The sequence below is a fragment of the Leucoraja erinacea genome, chromosome 9 (genome assembly GCF_028641065.1).
Source record: "Leucoraja erinacea ecotype New England chromosome 9, Leri_hhj_1, whole genome shotgun sequence".
Taxonomy (NCBI): domain Eukaryota; kingdom Metazoa; phylum Chordata; class Chondrichthyes; order Rajiformes; family Rajidae; genus Leucoraja; species Leucoraja erinaceus.
Genome location: NC_073385.1, coordinates 39,143,298 through 39,164,562, shown reverse-complemented (window position 1 = coordinate 39,164,562; position 21,265 = coordinate 39,143,298). Strand labels below are relative to the sequence as shown.

Sequence of the window (21,265 nt, the reverse complement as noted above, 5' to 3'; positions counted from 1 at the left end):
TATAGGGGGAGATGAGGAGTGGGGGAACAGGGGGAAAGGGGGAGGGGAGTAGGGTGGGATGAGGGGGGGGAAGTGGAGTGGGAGAGTGGGGGGAAGAGGGAGGGGGGATAGAGGGAGAGGAGTGGGGGCGGTAAGGAGTGGGGTATGGAGGGAGAGGAGAGCAGTGGGGGAGGTGAGGAGAGAGAGTGGTGGGATAGGGGGGAGGTGAGGTAGGGAGTGGGGGAGGGGAGTAGGGGATGGGAAAGAAGAGGGAGGGTGAAGAGGAGGGGGAGAGAGTGCTGGGGATGAGGGGGAATGGAGGAGGATGGAAGTAAGAAGAAGGATGGTGAGGCGCAGTTGGAGGAAGGTGTGCTGTGATTTGCGTCACAAACCAGATATCTACCATCACAACGAGAACCCCTCAGCCGCGCCTGCGTAATTGGGGGCTATGGGTCAGTGGTGGAATATTGCCTTGGGGGGGACGGGCCCAATGGGTCTGCACCTGGTCTAGTCTCTCTTAAATCTTTCAGCCAGAACATTTTTCCCAGGGTGGAAATGTCCAACACTGGAGAGCATAGCTATAAGGTGAGAGGGGGAAGTTTAATGGTGTGACAACAGTTAGTACGGGGCAAATTTTTTGCACAGAGGATGGTGGGGTCTGGGACGTATTGCCAGGGTTGGTGGTGGAGGCAGTTACAATAGTGGCATTTAAGGGGCTTTTTGGTAGGAATATGGAAGTACAGGGAAGAGAGGGTCATGGATCATGTGCATGCAGATGAGATCAGTTCAGCTAGGCATCATGCTCGGCACAAACATTGTGGGCCGAAGGGCCTGTGCGGTACTGTTCTATGTTCTATAATCATGAATTCCCCACCATCTGGGGCATACTCAATTCTTGCTGCCACCATTGGCAGGAGGTACAGAAGCCTCATCACCAGGTTCGGGGACAGCTACTTTCCTATAACTATCAGGTTCTTGAACTATAACCAACCTGGAAAACCCTAATCCTACCTCAGCAAAGACACACTGGACCACTTCTAGTACTGTCATTAGTATGTTTGTTTGGTATGATGCTGCAGCAAGCACGCTTTCCATTGTTTCAGTGTAACTCATCCTAATGCAAATGACAATAAACTTGACTCAACTCGAGTTGATGGGACGATGCAGTTTATTTATTCTAATTGGTGAAATATTGAGAGGCCTTGGAAGTGACCATGGTTTGTTGTGCTAAACTTAATGGGTTATATCATAGTGATCAACACCCCTGCTTCTCCTGACAATGCCTTCTTCAGTGTCATTAATAGAGGTAGTACGGAACCTGGTCTTCCAAACATTTCACCAAAATTATTATAAGGACCCATGTGTGTCACTGGGCACTACTTTATACTTTTAGATGACAGGCACCCCAGTTCCTTGCAGAATGTCAATTTGGAATTGTCTGTGTATATGCAGTGCTAAAGCTACTTCCAGGCCAACACCCTTCCGTTGTTTATGTACTTACTCAATTTTATTTTCAATTGTGCATAAAATCATCTGTCCTTTTGCTGATTTATTGCACGGAGACAACTGTTAATATGTAACCCCTAATCTCTTGGAGAATAATTGGATTTTGTTAATTAACAAAATGTTCCTTTTAAATCCGTTCCGTTGTCTGAAAGGAGGCAGACTGCACGCTCCTGCTTCAGTACTGCCCTTTTTCTACATATGCTCCATAGGAAATGTTCTGACTTGCTGAAAGCCTGCTGCTGTAAAGCAGATCATACTTAGTTTTCTCCTTTTCTAGAAAACTGTCGTTTGTAGCCAATTTCTGTCACCACATTGAGGGACGACCTTCTCAGAGCCATTGGGCGTGCGGTAGAAATTCACAGCACATCTCAGTTGCTATAGCAACAGCAGTCTGTCCCATAGTGAGCTGTATCATCTGACTGATGTCATAGCAGCATGCAGCAGGTCAAACCAGGCACCTCCTAGCGCATCCTACAGATGTGAACAAACCGAAAGGAAGATGGCATAAAGGGAAAAGGTAAGTTCGTTATCATTAGACTTCCTTTTTAAAAATAACAACTGGTGATAGACATAGACCTGAATTGAACACTGGTGTGGTGTAAGAAAAATGCCTACACAGACTTTCTTCTTTGCGTTTGGCATTATTCAAATCGCACGAGGGGGCTGCTGCATCAATACAGTGTACTCTGCAGATCGGAATAAGAAGGCCTAGGCTTCTGGTGCATAGACATTTGCCTTTAAACATTTTTTTCTAACTTTTAGTTGTGTTTTTGAGAAAACATGGCTTAGCTGAATTTGCAAATAACAAAATAATAAGGTTAAATATGTTGCACTATGTAACTGCATTATTAATGACATATAATTAAGGCGTTGTTTTCACACACTTGCAGAATCATGTATTGTTCGGGGACTAGCGTGGGCATAAGCTTGCAATATACTAAAGGGCCTACTGTTTGATTGTCAACACTGTCATTAGTTGTAAATTTATCCTATCGCTGAGAACATAATTCTAATTTGCTTTTAACTACTTTTCAATGGCATTAATTTCTACATTAGTTAATGCAGATTTTGCCATTTAAATTAAATGTAGAGCTAATCATTTTAAGGGATTAAAAATTCATATTATAGTTTTGTTCCGAAGGATCTGTGTTTAAATGATAGAAATAGATACTTAAGAGATTCTACTAAAGTAAGGCAAATGTGTTTCTTCATCTGCTAAACCTAGAGCTATAGTTTGATGGATAAATGTTCATGATATTGTTAATATTTAATGTGAGAAGGAAGCACTTCTAGACAAAATGGAGGCATTTTATGAAATGAAAGGCATGTAAAGACAGTAAATGAGCACATAAATATTTTCCTGCCTTTTTTGGGTCTCATCTGGCTGGAACAGGAGGGATGCTTGATTAAGTTAATCATTTTCCCTTTCATCCGTGCCATGGGTGATATGATGACATTTCTCGTCATTATGATTATGCATTTGTTATTCACCTCAACACAGAATATTTTCGTATGTGACATTGCGATTACAGAGATAAAATGCTGATTTCCATTAGAAATATTTTTAAAGTGCATTGTGTTTATTGTTGGACGGTCCTTCCTTGCTTTCCTGGTTGGTTGTAAATTTTTTTGTAGTAGTAATTGGAGAGGAGCCGGCCTCAATCTGAGACAGTGATTGTGATGCAGTGGCTGCTGGGAAGGGCGTGACATCCGAGGAGACAGCTGAGGTACTGTGCCTCAAATGCAGCCGGTGGGTTAACCATTAGGGACCTGCTGTTGTGCTTCGATCTCGACTCTCATCTGTTGAACTGTTTGCTCATGCTGGATTGGGCGGTTTCTTGTGCAAATTATGGGGAACCTTACAGATGGTCTCATTAAAATGGATAACTGGATAAAAAGAATTATACCTTGATCAGAATAAATTCAGTTTAAAAGGATAAAGCAATTCAGCATTATAAAATGACACTTTTAGGAGAACAAATGCAGGACATGGGTTGTATTATGTATACTGTATTAATGAAGAAAATTATTAGTTTCTTCAAATGTGTATGTTGGCATATGAACGTAGATTACATTGTACTTAGTAGGTGGGGCTGCAATGGATACCCAGAATATGAAATGCGTGCATGCGTTTAAATGAAAAATATTTTTGGAGGAGCAAATGCATTCAAATAAGTACTGTAAGAGCTGTAAATGGGTCAAATGTAATGCATTTCTGAATTACAGGCTAATTAATGTTTTACTCAGCACATAATGTTTCATCTTATATGGAAAGTTAACAAACCATGATAATTTTCAAAATAGCAATTATGTTTTCCTTAACCCGAACAATTTGGTAAAATGTAATTGACATTTTTATCACATTTATTATTGGTCTCAGGAAAAGTAATTGGATCAAGGACCTAGTGATAGAATGGGGTATAATATGCAAGGTGAGGCGCACACATTTGAAGTTGATGCTTCAGGTGAGGTGTGTGAGCAAGGGGTGTATTTGATTAAATATTTGGAACTACCAGGACAATTTTAGTAATAACTAGACCAAGTGGGAGCCGTTGGCTTGCGGTGGTGGGGGTGGTAGTGGGGCGGGGGGGGGGGGGGGGGCGGCGGCCTGCGGCGTCACACACACACACACACGCACACACACCCAAACCACCCGCCACACACACACTACCACCTCCCCGTTGATATATTAATATTATTAATTCACTCCTTTTGCCCCCATCCCCCGCCCTATCCGCTCACGCATAGTCCCCAACTGCACAGGCACGGCTAGAGAGGGAGGGTTGCAGATAGGGAGAGGGTGAATGGGGTAGAGAGGGAGGGGGAGGGGGTAGAGGGGTAGAGAGGGTGAGGGTGGTACAGAGTGAGGGCTAGGGGGGGAGCGCGGTATCACAGGGGAGGGCTGGTCCCGAAATGCAATACTCCACCGCTCACCCATAGGTCCCAATACTCACCACTCCCTAGAGAGGGAGGGGGTTAGAGAGGGTGGTGGTAGAGAGGGAGGGTGGGGGTAGAGAGGGAAGAGTGGGGGCAGAGAGAAGGGGGCAGAGACAGAGGGCAGAGACAGAGGGCAGATACAGGGGGCAGATACAGAGGGCAGAGGCAGAGAGGGAGACAGAGAGAGAGAAGGCAGCAAGAGAGAGAGGCAGAGAGAGAGAGAGAGAGGCAGAGAGAGATAGAGGCAAGGAGGAACGATCGCACTTTATAATGCACCGCCGACCCATTCTGACCACCGCCGCTGAACAACCCCCCAACCCCATTGCACCCTTCTTCACAATGGCCCTGTGATGTCTCAGCTCTGACAATTCGAGGGACCTACCCGTAACAACACTAAGAGCAGCTCCGGGACGCTGCGCTCGCAGACTCGAATCGACTCGACGCCTACCGAACATACACTCAGTCCTGCGCTGAGCTTGCTGCGGGCCGGATAAAATCTTGCTGCAGGCCGGATGTGGCCCGTGGGCCATCGTTTCGAGACCCCTGTCCTGGACGAAGAGCTTCCCGCTGCTGTGACCCAGCAGCTCGTGAAGGCCAACATGGACTTTGAGGGAGGGGCCTTTCCACTTTGATGTACTGGTCCTTGTCATGTTCCTCCAGGAAGGTGAGTTTGGCCTTCTGGGTGTAGTAGGCCACTGCCAACACATTACCGAGTGAGACGTTTGTAAACCCCACCGTCTGACGGATGTCATCGTAGTTGGGGATATTGATGCCTGCTGGGATGCCGGCCGCTGCCAGCGAAGGTGAGCACATCGAGGGAGATGAAGTTGGGTTGAGGAATCGGTCCTTTGCAAAGGGTTGGGGTGTAACTCTCCATGATAATTACAATAATAATAAATTTTATTTTCGGGCGCCTTTCAAATCTCAAGGACACCTTACAAAGATTAATAGAAGAGAAAAAAAACATATAGTCGGAGAAAAAGAAATAATAAGGACATCATCAATATACAAATTAAAGATAGAAATCGCTCCAAAGACACAAAATCAAAAAAAAATCAAAAAACACAATGTAAAGAGAGAGCAGCGGCAGCAAAAGCGCGACAGCGTCCACTCTCTCTTCCGACAGCCATCTTGGACACAGAGTAACATAGTAACTACACACAGAAAAATCATCCCCCCACAATGGTTACCACTGTGGGGGAAGGCACAAAGTCCAGTCCCCAACCCCAGTTCTCCCAGAAGTCAGGCCTATTTGAGGCCACCGCTATTGCCTCTACGGAGGCCCGATGTTCCTGGCCGTTCTGGCCGGGTGGAGTTGCCCCGGCGTCGGGAGAGTCCTCACAGTGGCTGGGCCACCTGGAATGGCCGCTTCCTAGCAGGGGATTGTCGGCTTCCGAAGCCGACAGGGACGCACGCACCGGGTTGGAGCTCCCAGGCTCCCGATGTTAAAGACGGCGCCACCCGCTCCGCTCCACAGACCCGCAGCCCGGAGGTGTTGATCTCGGCGGTCACATCTCACTGGAGCTCCAGCGCGTCCAGGCCCCTCATCCCGAATCCAGTGCTTGGAGCCCTCCTTGTGTGCGCGGAGCCGAGCGTGTGGGGCCGAGCGGGTTGGAGTGCTGGAGGGGGTAGAGAGCGAGAGGGAGGTGAGGGGGGGAGAGGGGCAGAGAGGGGAGGGGGTTAGGGAGAGGGGAGTAGAGTGGGGGGGAGGGAGGGTAGATATGGAGAGGGCGAGGGATCCCAGCTGGGCCGAGCGGGGTGTAATGCTGCAGTGCCCCTTGCGCCCGGAGCGTGTGAATGTATTGTGACATCAGTCGTCATTTAAAAAAAAAATTAGAACTTTAAAAACTTTAATATTTTGAAGCTGTTTTTAAAAGGTTAATAACTTGAGAAATATAGGTTGAAATGTGGGGGAGAAAATGTGAGTAGCATGTGTGAAAATGGGAAGGCTGTGGCCAAGCGTTTGGAAGAATATACAAATTAAGGAGATTAAAAGAAAGCCAACACAACCCTGGCTCACACAGACATTTAGAATGTTGAGAACAAAGGGAAGAGTTTAGTATAATAGAGATTGAACTGATAGCATTCTCTATTTTTGCTTAATCTCAATTGTACCTTCTCACATTTCCCAATAGGCCGATCCATACCCGATTTTCCCAGAAATACATCAGTTGATAGAAAATTATGATTCATTACACATTACAATGATGATTCATTCTACATTCAATTCCAATGACTTTAAGCCTTATGACCCAACACACTCAGTGAGCTCTCCAAATTCTGAACATGGAGTATGCATTTTCTCTTAATATGTGTGTTGTAATTATTTATCCTGTTGAGAATAGAATTTGCTGTGTGGTTAGTAAAGAGAATACCAAATTGAAAGGCAAAAAACTGATGATGCTGGTAGTTTCTGATGAAATGTCCTGAAACATTAACCCACTTTTTCCTTGTCAGACGCTGACCGGCCTCCCAGCAATTTTTATTTTTGTAACAAGAGCAAATCCATTCATTAATGTAGCCATAAGTTATTGTAATAGCAATTGGTTGGATAGCTAAATAAAGTGAAAGGAAAAACGTCATTGCTGATGCTTCGTCCAGTGAAGCTACAGTTTACGGATGGAGCTGAGAAATAAAAAGGGGATGATCACCTTGTTGGGAGTGTACTATAGCCCCCCAAATAGTCAATTGAAATTAGATTAACAAAAATGTTGAGACATTGCAGGTAGCTGAAAGACTAATAAGGTCATTATTGTAGAAGATTTTAACCTTCCCAAATAGACTGGGATTACCATAGTGTCAAGCGATGGATGGGGTGGATTTTATCAAATGTGTTCAGGAACACAGTTTCCTTAGCCAATAAGTAGAGGGCCCTATAAGGGAGAAGGCTATGTTTGACCTACACTTAGTAAATTGGGAAGGGCAAGTGATTGAAGTGTCAATGGCAAGCCTTTTGAGACCAGCGGCCACCGTTCGATTAGCTTTGAAAAAGTTCTCGATAAAACAGAACTGGTTCACAAATTAAATTCTGAATTTAATTCGACTAGATTGTTTGCAGGCAAAGGGACATCTGGAAAGTAGGATGCTTTTAAAACTGGGATGGTGAGAGTTCAAAGCAAAGCATGTTCCTGTTAAGGGGTAGGGCAAGGCAGGTGGGAGTAAGGAAGCTTGGATGATAGAAATTGAGGCTCTTGTGAGATTATGTCTCACGAATTTGATGTTGTTTTTAAAGAAGTAACCAAGAAGGTTGCTGAGGGCAAGCTGTAGACATTGTCCAAATCGATATCAGTAAAGCCTTGCATAAGGTAAGATACCCTGGAAGATTAGATCGCATTACATCGATGGAGAGCTAGCTGCCTTGATAGAGAATTGGTTTAATGGAAGGAAGCAGAGGGTGGTGGTGGAAGCTTGGTTTCCGGACTGAAGGTCTGTGACTAATAGTGTGCCTCACCCAAACGGTGCTAGATACAAAACATAGAACAGTGATGCACAATAACAGGCCCTTCGGCCTACAATGTCTGTACCAAACATGACGCCAAGATCATCTCTTTTATGCCTGCACATAACCCATATCCCCCCATTTCCTGCATATCCATATGCTTATCCAAAAATCTTTTAAATGCCACTAATATATCTGCTGCAACTACCACCCCTAGCAGCGTATTCCAGGCCCTCGACACTGTAAAAAAAAACTTGGCTGCACAACTACTTTAATTTTTTAACCCTCACCTTAAACCTATGTCTCCTAGTATTTGATATTTCCATCCTGTGGAAAAAAGGTTCTGAATGTCTACCCTATCTATGCCTCCCATAATTTTATATCATGTCTCCTTGTAACCTCCGGAGTTCCAGAGAAAGCAATCCAAGCCTGTCCAACTTCTCCCTGAGGCTAACAACCCCTTAATCCAGGCATCTTTCTGGTAAACCTCCGCTGCACCTGTATGAAAGCCTCCACATCTTTCCTGTAATGGGGCAGCAGAATTGCGCACTATACTTCAAAATGCAGCCTAACTAAATTCCATTGAAGCCCTCTCCCCGCTGGCGAGAATGCCTGGATTTTATAGGGAGTAGGCTGATAAGGTTCAAGCAGCCAAGAAGGTTGATGGGGGGAAAGCTGTAGACATTGTGCAAATGGATTTCAGTAAAGCCCCCCCACCCCCCCTCTTAAGCAACAATCCCGGGACTTGAGATAGAAAATATCGGGAGCCGTGGTCTCCGGTAGGAAGTGGCCGATTCTGAACTCCAAGCCGCTCAGAGTGTTCTCTCCGAAGCCGGAGCTACATCATCCCGGCGAGAGGGCCTGAAACATCGGGCCACCTCTGCGGCGACTGCGGAGGCCTCAAATAGGCCCCGACCACGGGTGAACATGGAGGAAAAGGACTGGACTTTTTATTGCCTTCCCTCACAGTAGAAAATGTTGATTCCGCTGTGGGGGGAAGTTCATGTTAAATTGTATAGTGTGTTGTGTTTTTCTTTTTTCTTTTTATTTCTATGGATGATTTCTCTGAATTCTCTGGGGTGGAACCCCCTCCAAGACAGACGTGAAGCTCACAGTTTGACCTGTTTTTACAAAATGTTAAATGGTCAGCTCGACATAGACTACGTCCTACAACCAAACCCAAACCGATCAGGAGCAGACGAGGGTATTCGATCCCATTTGTGATCCCAGCTACAAAGACAGATATGTACAGCAATTCGTTCTTCCCCCGCACAATTAAAGCATGGAATAATCTCCACCCAACTATAGTTACCCAACCAGATGCAACTAAATTTAAAGTAGCTCTTTCTTCCCAATAACCCTTTCTGGCTTAAAGCCCTCCCTTCACCACCTCCAGTTTAAATTCTATTTGGAATATTTTGGAGGACTAAGAAATCAAGAACCAAGAACCAAGATGTATGGAAACCCAAAATGTTTTTATGTACAGCACTTTGGTTTCAACGCGTGCTATATAAATAAAAAATGATTGATTGATTGATTGATAAAGGCAAGGTTTATTGGTTTATTATTATCATGTGTACCAAGATACAACAAAAAACATTAATTTGCATGCTATCCAGACAGATCATACTATACATAAGTACAATCATGCCATACACGGGTACAACAGGTAGTGCAAAAAAAGAATGGAAACGGTGTAGAATATACTGATGCGGGTACAGAAGTGCAGAGAAGAAAGTGCAAGGACAGCAATGAGGATGATTGTTAAATCAGGACTACATCCTCAGCAGATGGAAGGTCCACTCGAGTCTGATAACAGTAAAAATAAGTTGTTCTTGAATCTAGTGTTATGTGCTTTGAAGCTTTTGTACTTTCTGCCAAATGGGAGTGAGTAGAAACGAGAAAGACCAGAGTGTGAGTGGTCCATGATTATGTTAGCTGCTGCACAGAGGCAGCATGAAGTATAGATTGGGTTGAAGGGGGGATGCTGGTTTGTGCGATGGACTGAGCTACATCCTCAACTCGGCATTTTCTTGCAATCTTGGGCAGAACGGTTGCAAAACTATGCTGTGATGCACCCCAATAGGATGCTTTCAAAAGTACATCTGTAGAAATAAGTAAGAGTCATTGGAGACGGGGGTGGCACAGCGGTGCAGCTCGTAGAGCTGATGCATTGCAATGCGAGACCCTGGTTTATTCTTGAACTCGGGTGCTGTCTGTGTGGAGTTTGTACATTCTCTCTGTGACTGGGTGTTCACTCTGGGTTCTCCAGTTTCCTCCCACATCCCAAAGATGTATGAGTTTGTCAGTCAATTGGGCAATGGGGTGATTTTCATTCTGTGTCTTTCAATCAATCAAAAAGCATGCTGAATTTCCTTTGTCTTCTGAGGAAGTTGAGGTGTTCATGTGCTTTCTAGGCCATGACGTCAATCTGGTTGAACCAGGACATATTGTTGGTCCGCATTAACCAACCTGACCTCCCGGTCGCTCAGCACTTCAACTCCCCCCCCCCCCCATTCCGTATCCGACCTCTCTGTCCTGGGTCTCCTCCTTGGCGAGAGCGAGCAACACCAGAAATTGGAGGAACAGCACCTCATATTCCGCTTGGGCAGTCTGCATCCTGGGGGCATGAACATTGAATTCTCCCAATTTTGTTAGCCCTTGCTGTCTCCTCCCATTCCTATCTCTCCCTCAGCCCTCAGCCTTCAGGCTCCTCCTCCTTTTTCCTTTCTTCTCCACGCGTCCAGTCCCCCACCCCCCCCCATCAGTCTGAAGAAGGGTTTTGGCCCGAAACGTTGCCTATTTCCTTCGCTCCATAGATGCTGCTGCACCCGCTGAGTTTCTCCAGCATTTTTGTGTACCTTCGATTTTCCAGCATCTGCAGTTCCTTCTTAAACATATTGTTGGTTATATTTCTGCCTTTGAATTTGAAGCTTTTGACAATCTCATTTCAACATTACCGATGCAGACTGGAGCGTGTACTCCATCCCACTTTCTGAAGACAATGAATAGCACCTTTGTTTTGTTGGCATTGAGGGAGAGGTTATTGTCTTGACACAGGCTACTAACCTCTCTGTCACTTCCTGTACTCTATCTAGTCATAGTTCGATTCACTACGGTGGTATGTATAAATGGAGTAGAATTTGGCTGCACAGCCATGAGTATGTAGGGAGTATAATAAAGGGCTGAAGACACAGCTTTGTGGGGCACTGATGTGGAGAATGTTTTGTTGCCTGAACTTACTGATTGTGTTCTATTGGTCAGGAAGTGAAGGTCCAGTTGCAGAAGTGGGTGCTCAATCCTAGATCAGGATTTTGGAGATGAGAATGGTTGAAATTATGGTGTTGAAGGCAAAGTCAATAAATGGGAGCTTGACATCGTTGTTATCTTGATGTTCTGGGGATGACCGTAGGGCTAAGGAGGAGATGGTGTCTGCTATGGACCTGTTATGATGGTTGATAGGTAATGAATTCCAGCCTGTAACGGTGGCTGGAATTGATATGCACCATGACGTCTCTCAAATCACTTTGTGGCAGTTTTTATCAGATGGCACCAGAGGGTACTCGTTAAGGCATGTTAAGTAGCAGACCCCATCCGGCCTGATCCACCGTTCATCGAGGTTCATGACAGATCAACAGCACTATCCCTTAATTATCTCAATGTCAAGTAACTTATTGATCTCTGTTTTGAATGACCATCCACCATCCTCTGAGGATAAGAATTTCATCCTGCACTGAATGAAGAAATTTCTCCACCAATTAGTTCTAAATGACCTATCCTTTAAACTGAAACCGCATCCTGTGGACTTGTACTCTTGTCAGGTAAAACGTTCTCTCTGGCTCCAGCCTGTCTTTAAGAATGTTGTAAGTTCCGATGAGATCTCTCATTCTTTGAAGCTCGAGAGAATACAGACCCAGTCCACGGAACCTCTCCTAATATAAACTTTCCATTCCAAGAATTGTTCAACAAATCTTCACAGAACTCCCCCCTGGCAAAGTCCATCCTTTCTTAGGTAAGAAATCCCAAACTGTAACTGCAACTGTGTACAGCCTCATCAAGGCTCTGGACAAATCCTTGATTCCTGGAATCAAACTGTCATAACAAATATGACATTCGCATTTGTCCTCTTAATTGCTTGCTCGTGACATGTGTGCAAGCATTCTAATATCGTTTTGAAATCAGCAATACCCAATATCCCATCATTTAACGAGTACTCTGCTTTTCCTTTACATGCAACAGAGTTGATAACTCCATATTTGTCCATGTGATACATTCCATTACCCAATCACCCAGCTTGTCCATAACCCCTTGAAGTCTCTTAATATCCTTCTCCATCCTCATAATCTACTTAGTTTTGTATTGTACCTGGTAAACTTGGAAATATGACATATGGTTCCTACAGCTAAAACAATGACATCTATCTTATCCCTATAACTATAAAACTCTGATAGCGCGCGCGTGTGTGTGTGATAGAAACATAGAAAATAGGTGCAGGAGTAGGCCATTCGGCCCTTCGAGCCTGCACCGCCATTCAATATGATCATGGCTGATCATCCAACTCAGTATCCTGTACCTGCCTTCTCTCCATACCCCCTGAACCCTTTAGCCACAAAGGCCACATCTAACCCTCTTAAATATAGCTAATGAACTGGCCTCAACTACCTTCTGTGGCAGAGAGTTCCAGAGAACCAGAGAGTTCCAGAGATCAAATCTACCCGAAGAAACGACGCACTAATGGTCACATTTTTATATATTCCGGTAGAGATTTATCCCACCACTTGCCACGTATCCCCATCTCAACCCCTTCCCGCCTTCCTCAGAAACCATTCCCTCCGCAATTCCCTGGTTAACTCATCCATTCCCACCCAAACCACCCCCTCCCCAGGTACCTTCCCCTGCAAGAGGGAAGATGCAACACCTGTTATAGCTGTAGCTCCTCCCTCTACTCTGTCCAGGGACCCCGACAGTCCTTTCAGGTTAGGCAGAGGTTCACTTGCACCTCCTCCAACCTCTTCCACTGTATCCGTTGTTCAAGATGTGAACTCTTATACATCGGCGTGACCAAATGCGACTGGGCGATCGTTTCGCGGAACATCTTCACTCAGCCCGCCTGAACCAACCTGATCTCCCGGTTGCTGGACACTTTAATTCTCCTTCCCATTGCTACACAGACCTTTCTGCCCTAGATCTCCTGCATTGTCAGAGTGAGGCTAAACGCAAATTGGAGGAACAGCAACTCATATTTCGCTTGGGCAGCTTACAGCCCAGTAGTATGAATATTGATTTCTCACACTTCAAGTAGCCTCTGCATTTCCTCTCTCTCTCTCTATTCCCTCCACCACCCAAGTCGCATTAGCTTCTCTTTTTCACCTTACGGAAAGCTTACAATGGCCTGTTACCCTTATCATTGTTGCTTTTTTGTATATCTTTCATTCATTGTTCTTTATTTCTCCACATCACCGTGTATATATATCGTTTCCCTTATCCCTAACCAGTCTGAAGAAGGGTCCTGACCCGAAACATCACCCATTCCTTCTCTCCAGAGATGCTGCCTGTCCCGCTGAGTTACTCGAGCTTTTTGTGTCTATCTTCCGTGGGAAAGATGTTGTTACACTGGAAAAGGTGCAGAGAAGATTTACGAGGATGTTACCAGGACTCAAGGGCATATCAGGATAATGAATAAGATAATGAAAGGAATAGATAGGGTAATAGATAGGTTTTACCCATAGTAACGGAATCAAGAACCAGAGGACATAGGTTTCAGGTGAGGTGACACATTTTTAATAGGAACATGAGGGGCAACTTTTTTACACAGGGTGGTGGGTATATGGAATGAGCGGTCAGAGGAGGTAGTTTAGGCAGATGCTATCATGATGTTTAAAATACATTTGGACAGGTACATGGATAGAATAGGCTTAGAAAGATATGAGCCAAATACAGATACCATCCAGAACAATTCAGTCACTCAGATGTACCATTAACCATTCTGCTCTTTAGTGTACGAGAAAAAATCCCAGATCTGAAGGCCAGAACTGACAATAATACTCCAGATTGATCAACGTTTTGTACAGTTTAGTTTGGATTAGAGATACAGCATGGGGAAACAGGACCTTTGTCCCACCGAGTCCACGGCGAGCATTGATCACCCGTTCACCCTAGCTCTACCTTATTCCACTTTCTTTAGTCAGAGGGTGATGAATCTGTGGAATTCTTTGCCACAGAAGACTGGAGGCCAAGTCAGTGGATATATTTATAGGTAGATTCTTGATTAGTACGGGTGTCAGAGGGAGAAGGCAGGTGAATAGGGTTAGGAGGGAGAGATAGATCAGCCATGATTGAATGGCAGAGTAGACTTGATGAGTCAAATGGCCTAATTCTACTCCTAACACTTATGGATTTATGAAGCGGGGCAATTTACTGAGACCAATTAACTTACAAACCCACGCAGTCAAAGGGAGAACATACAAACTCCACACAGAGAACCAAGGTCAGGATTGAACCGAACTCTCTGGCACTGTGAAGCAACAGCTATACCAGTTGTGCCACTGTGCTGTTCCTAGAAATATTATTACGTTATGAAGACGAACATCGCATTAACCCTTTCAGTCTTTTTTCTTTGTACTAGCTCACCTAAACCTGTTTAGGATAAAATAGAAAATGCTCGAAACACTGAGCACATTAGGCATCTTTGGAAAGAGAACTGATTTCTGTTTTTATTTCTGATTTCCAGCACCTGCAGCTTGGTGAATTTAGTTTTAAAATCTTTTTGTTCTTATTGTTGCACCATTTCGAGAGGGAGGAGAATAGAGAGGGAGGGGGGTAGAGAGGGAGAGGTGGGGCAGAGAAGGAGGGGTGGGGCAGAAAGGGAGGGGGGCGGAGAGGGAGGGGGGCAGAGATGGAGGGGGGCAGAGAGGGAGGGTGTAGAGAGGGAAGGGGTGGTGGTAGAGAAAGAGGGGGTAGAGAGGGACGGTAAGTGGGTAGAGAGGGAGGGGAGTGGGTAGAGAGGGGGAGGGTGAGGGGGATAGAGAGGGAGGGGGAGGACAACTTGTTCTATTTGATCTTATTTGATTGTGCACGCCAGGTTGATTTGTGGAAAAGTGAAGGTCGCAATCTCCCATCCCTGTTCCATTGTGATGTCAATGTAAATGACATTCATTGTGATTGGACGTCTGTGAGATGGCACAGTGACATCATCAATGGAAAGTGCTGCAAGAGTCTCCCACTGAAAGGCAGTTAATTATTTGAAATAAATGATTAAAACTATAAAAAGTTTGGAAATATAGGTTGGAATGCGACGGGAAGATGTGTATCCTGTTGAGGGAAAAAATGTGAGTAGCATGTGTGAAAATGGGAAGGTTGTGGTCAAGAATTTGTTTTAACCACTCGTGTAATTTGTCAATGTCCATTTGAAATGTTATGTTTCCTTCCACACATCTTATTGTGCCATCAATCCTGTGGCTCTTTGATGTGTTATCTAAGTTGTTAATATATAAATATTTACTTCCAGCATCCCTGTGGGACCTCCATTAGTCATTCTGTTCCATTTTAAATAATTACCCATTAATACCACTTTCTGGTTTTGGTTGCCAAATGTATTACTTAACTGGGTCAATAATTTGTTATCCAGGGCTAATTTTAACCAATAATCTCATAAAGCCCTTTCCCGAGAGCTCTCCCGAGTTTAAAAAAAATCGAACTCGTGGTAAGCACGGAGAATGAACGTAGCGGTTATGTCGGAGCTCGGGGACGTCTCTTAGCGCTAACGGCAGGTACTCGGGAAGACTCGCTAAAGGTAGGTAAGCACGGGAAGACTCATGAAGATATTTCAACATGATGAAAAATGTCCACGAGAGCCCTGAGTACCGACGAGTGGCCATTACTGTAAATCTCCGAGTTCGAATCAGGGCAAACTCGGGACAACTCTTGGAATGAACTCGTACCGTTGGACAGGGCTTTAATGAGGAAACATTGGGTTCTTCTAGAATTCTGTTTGAATAATGCCATGGAAGCATCCTTACCTACAATTATAATTACTTCTTCAAAAATCTATTGAATTTGATCTACCTTTTGACAATCAATGCAATTTTTGCCAATGCTCAGTTGCTTACTTTAATTATTGATTCCAGTTATGTCCCACAAAAATGAATACAGCAGTGACATGTGTGGAACATAGGCTCGATACAAAGACGTGAATTACATTTTAGAGCTGGGATCTGGTCATTGGGGCACAGTGTGTAATCAGTCAATTGAAGTAATACAAGCTGCAGGTTGCAGTTCATCTACCGAGGAACTGGTCTTTCACAATGATACTGTGCAATGAACTGCTGCAAATGAAAGATGAATAATAGTCTGTAGCTAATGGAATTCTCTGGCACATTAATTTATATCGAAGACGATCTGTTTGTTTTTATTGAACACTACACAGTATTTATGACATGCATTTGATAAAATATTCTCAATGCACTTGTATTCAGTCTCGATTGTTCCAGATATCTTCTCAAATAAACATTCTAGACAGTGTGCCTTGAACTAATGGGATCATTTGCTTTACTCTGTATCTATTTTGCAGTTTTAATAAAAATCAGTTTAAAAGATTATAGACAGAAAATGTTGGAATGACAGCATCTTTGGAAAGGGAAAATGAATAAATATTTCAGGTTGAACATCTTCATTAGGAGGGTCAGATATTCTTATTCGGGGTCTTTGACCTGAATCATCTATTTTATTTCTCTTGCTAAAAACGTTGCCTGACCTGCTGAGTGTTTTTTGCCTTTCTATTTTTATTTCAGATTTCCAGCTTTCTCTTTTTTTTATACTCATGCCTTAAGCATAAATCATTGCAAGCTACCTGTTACTCCAAAATATCTTTCATATTTTTGGTACACTGAAATTGTATATATACAAGTTAATTGTGAATCTGTAGATTGAATTTTCCATTAATATTCTAGCCAGAAATGGTTATCATCATAACGGAAAAGCAAGCCTTCCTGCTCAATTTTGGATTAATTCACAACCGCTTGAGCCATTCAATCGCAATTGTTAGTCTCTGACCTGACTCTATATACTATCCGACTTCATAGGGCTGAGGTGTGGGTGGGCAACCCTATTGGAACTAGTGACCATCTGAGAACTTCCTAATCATGCCTTCTACATTCTCATCCAAATCATTGATATAAACCACAAACAGCAATGGGGCCCAGCACTAATTCCCGAGGCATGCCACTAGTCACAGACCTCCAGTTCTATTAGTTTTAAGATAGTTAAATTCAGATAAATTCTAAATTGGGGCAAGGCCAACTTTGATGGTATTAGACAGGAACTTTCTTAAGTTGGTTGGTGTAGGTTGTTTGCAGGCAAAGGAACATTCGAAAATTGGAATGCTTTTAAAAGTGTGATGACAAGTGTTCAGGGCACGTATGTTCCTGTTCGACTGAAATGCAAGGACAGTGAGCGTAAGGAAGCTTGGATGACAAGAGAAATTGAGGCTCTGGTCAGGAAAAGAAGGAGAGGCGTGGGACAGGTATAGGTAGCTGGGATCAAGTGTGTCCATCGAGGAGTTTCAGGAACTGATGAGCATTCAGAAGAAGGAAATTAGGAGGTCAAAAATGAGGGTAGGAGATAGCTCTGGCAGATAATATTAAGGGAAATCCAAAGAGATTTTATGTACATTATAATAATAATAATAATAATAATAATAACTTTATTTATAAAGCACTTTTAGGCAACATCAGTTACCACAAAGTGCTGTACATGGGAAATCAACAAAACGTTATCACAAACTACTAAAACCATTAAGACGACAGGACTATAAAAACAGTAAAAAATTAAAAGACATTAAAAGCACTAAAACAGGAACAATGTCTCAGCCAGTGTCGAAAGCCAGTGAATAAAAGTGCGTTTTTAGGGAGGATTTAAAGATGGACAGTGAAGGGGCCTGTCTGATCTGCAGCGGCAAGGTGTTCCAGAGTGCCGGTGCAGCAACAGAAAAGGCTCTATCCCCTCTGAGCTTCCGCTTAGACCTTGGTACCATTAAGGAAAAGAGTGATGATAGAGAGAATAGACTCCCTCAAAAACCAAAGCAGTGGAGCCATGGGAGATGGACATGGTCCTCATTGAGTTTTTGACCTTGTTTTTTTTACCATGGAGTGTCTTGAGGGCAGTCAGTATTTACAGTCAAGGACGTCCTAAGTCATATGAAGGTAGATATATCTCTCAGGCCTGATCAGATCTTTTCAAGAACATTGTGGGAAGCTAGAGAAGAATTTGCAGGAGCCTGGCTAAGATGTATGAACATCAGGGGCGCCGAACGATTGGCAGCCCTGCCATAACAGTCTGTTTTTGTTTGTTTTTTCCATTTTTAGGGCGTTTTATAAGTTTGTGTAAATGTTCTCTGGTTTGTTTTATGTGGGGAGGGGGAAACTTTTTTTTCAGTTTCTTACCTTGCCGGAGACGCGATGTTTCCGGGTCGCGTCTCCGGTCGCTTTGCGGCCTATCATCGATGGAGCTGGAGGCCTCCTTGAACTGACCTTGGGCCCCACCGTGGGGAACGGACTTAATATCGGAGCCATCAAGAGCTCGCAGTCTCGGGAGAGGCTAGTTGGGAGCTCCGACGAACACAGAGGCCCGACGCGGGGTTTGATCGCCCGGCACGGGGGAGCTGACATCCCCCTGATGCGGGAACTGGATCACCCCGATGTGGAGGGCCCAAAATGCCGCCGGCTGCAGGAGTGAAGATCGTCCCGTCAACGAAGGGCTTGAGGCCCCCAACCGCGGGAGAGCTAAGGGAAGAGATTGAACTTTTTTGTGCCTTCCATCACAGTGAGGAATGTGAAGTCTCTGTAGTGGATGTTTATGTTAAAATGTGTTTTGTGTGTTCTGTTGCTTTTTATTTGTATGACTGACTTGGGAAATGAAATTCCTTGTATGTTGCAAAACATACTTGGCTAATAAAGTATTATTGTGATTGTGATCTTTAAATAGGGGTGAGGTGCCGAAAGACTGGAGGGTAGCTAATGTTGTGCCTCTATTTAAGAAGGGCTGCAAGGAAAAGGCCTGGAATTATAGACCAGTGAGCCTAACATCTGTGGTAGACAAATTACTGGAGAATATTTTGAGGGATTGAGACATAGGTAGGGAATTGAAGAATACAGTTGAACAGAGGGATCTGGGTATAACTGTGCATAGTTCCTTGAAGGTGGAATCTCATATAGATAGGGTGGTAAAGAAAGCTTTTGGTATGCTAGCCTTTATAAATCAGAGCATTGAGTATAGAAGCTGGGATGTAATGTTAAAATTGTACAAGGCATTGGTGAGACCAAATCTGGAGTATGGTGTACAATTTTGGTCGCTCAATTATAGGAAGGATGTCAACAAAATATGGAGAGTACAGAGGAGATTTACTAGAATGTTGCCTGGGTTTCAACAACTAAGTTACAGAGATAGGTTGAATAAGTTAGGTCTTTATTCTCTGGAGCGCAGAAGGTTAAGGGGGGACTTGATAGAGGTCTTTAAAATGATGAGAGGGATAGACAGAGTTGATGTGGACAAGCTTTTCCCTTTGAGAATAGGGAAGATTCAAACAAGAGGACATGACTTCAGAATTAAGGGACAGACGTTTAGGGGTAATATGAGGGGGAACTTCTTTACTCAGAGAGTGGTAGCGGTGTGGAATGAGCTTCCAGTGGAAGTGGTGGAGGCAGGTTCATTGGTATCATTTAAAAAAAAATTGGATAGGCATATGGATGAGAAGGGAATGGAGGGTTATGGTATGAGTGCAGGCAGGTGGGACTAAGGGGAAAAAAAGTTGTTCGGCACGGACTTGTAGGGCCGAGATGGCCTGTTTCCGTGCTGTAATTGTTATATGGTTATATGGTTATATATATACATTTGGATAGATGGATTGATGAAGGATAGTCACCATGGTCGCTGTGTTCAATTTTGGTCACCCTGCTGTTTGAAAGATGTTGTTAAGCTGGAAAGAATGCAGAGCGTATTTACAAGGATTTTGCCAGGACCTGAGGGCCTGAGCTGTAGGGAGAGGTAATGCAGGCCAAGACTTTATTCCTTGGAGAGAAAATGAGGGGAATAGATTGGGTAGATGGACAATGCCTTTTACACAGAGAAGGATAATCAAAATCAAGAGGACATAGTTCTAAGGTGAGAGGGAAAAGATTTAATAGGAACCTGAGGGGAAGCTTTTTTCACACAGCGCTGTCAGAAGAGGTAGTTGATGCAGGTAATATAACAACATTTAAAAGACATTTGGACAGGTACAAGAATAGGAAAGGTTTAGAGGGATACGGGTCAAAGGCGAGCAGGTAGGACTATTGTAAATAGCGCATGTTGGTCGGCATGGGCAAGTTGGGTGGCAGGGCCTGTTGCTATGCCATAGTTTTGTACGTGGGAGATTGTGTCTCAAGAATCTGAGTTCATAGAAGAAATAACCATAGAGGTTGATGAGGGCAAAGCCGTATGCGTTGTTTATATGGACAGTCAGACATTTGATAAGGTTCTGACATTTGACAGGCGCCTCTAGAGCGTTAGATTGCATAGCCACTGGGTAGAGAATTGGCTTAATGGAAGGAAGCAGAGGGAGGGTGATGGTGGAAGGTGGTTTTTCGAACTGGAGGTCTGTGACTAGTGGCATGCCTCGGGAATTCGTGCTGGGCCCCATTGCTGTTTGTGGTTTATATCAATGATTTGGATGAGAATGTAGAAGGCATGATTAGGAAGTTCTCAGATGGTTAACAGTTTTCAAATGACTCTGATTGTGGGCTGCATCAGTGAGGGGAGGGTAGCTGAATACCGAGGTGTAGTCAACGACTTTGTTGAGTGGTGTGGGCTGAATCAACTGCAGCTCAACACCGACAACTGCATATCCACACCATCAATGGTGTGGATATGCAGTTTACCAAGAAGTACAAATACCTTGGAGTGTGCCTGGACAGTAAACTGGACTGGTCCAGGAATGCTGAGGCTCTTTACAAAAAGGGACGGAGCCAGCTGTACTTTTTAAGAAGGCCACCTTCTTCGCTGTTGTGTGCTGGGGTAGCAGGCCCCGGACGCCAATAGGATTCAGGAAAGGAAGGCTGGCTCTGTCCTGGGGGCAGAGTTGGATTGATTGGAGGTGGTCTTGGAGGGGAGGATACTCCTCAAACTGCAGAGCATCCTGGACAATATAGCTCACTCCCTCCATGACACACTGGTCAACCTGAGGAGTACCTTCAGCAACAGACTGGTTCGACCAAGATGCAGGACTGAACATCACAGGAGATCCTTCTTCCCTGTGGCTATCAAACTGTACAACTCCTCCCCTTCTGTCATGGGGTAGACTGACTCCCCTCCCCAATCTTTGCACACCCCCTAATCCTTTTCACTTGTCACTTTTCATGTTTCATGTATTTT

General features: G+C 44.2%; 1 protein-coding gene across 1 annotated transcript in view; it reads left to right on the top strand.

Annotated features, from left to right (window-relative positions):
• Positions 1-396: 396 nt before the first annotated feature.
• Positions 397-21,265, top strand: part of akap6 (A kinase (PRKA) anchor protein 6) — a 370,946-nt gene continuing 350,077 nt past the window's right edge. The window contains exon 1 of the mRNA XM_055640567.1: positions 397-2,002. The gene's annotated coding sequence lies outside the window, so the exon portion shown is untranslated. The remainder of the gene's footprint in view (positions 2,003-21,265) is intronic.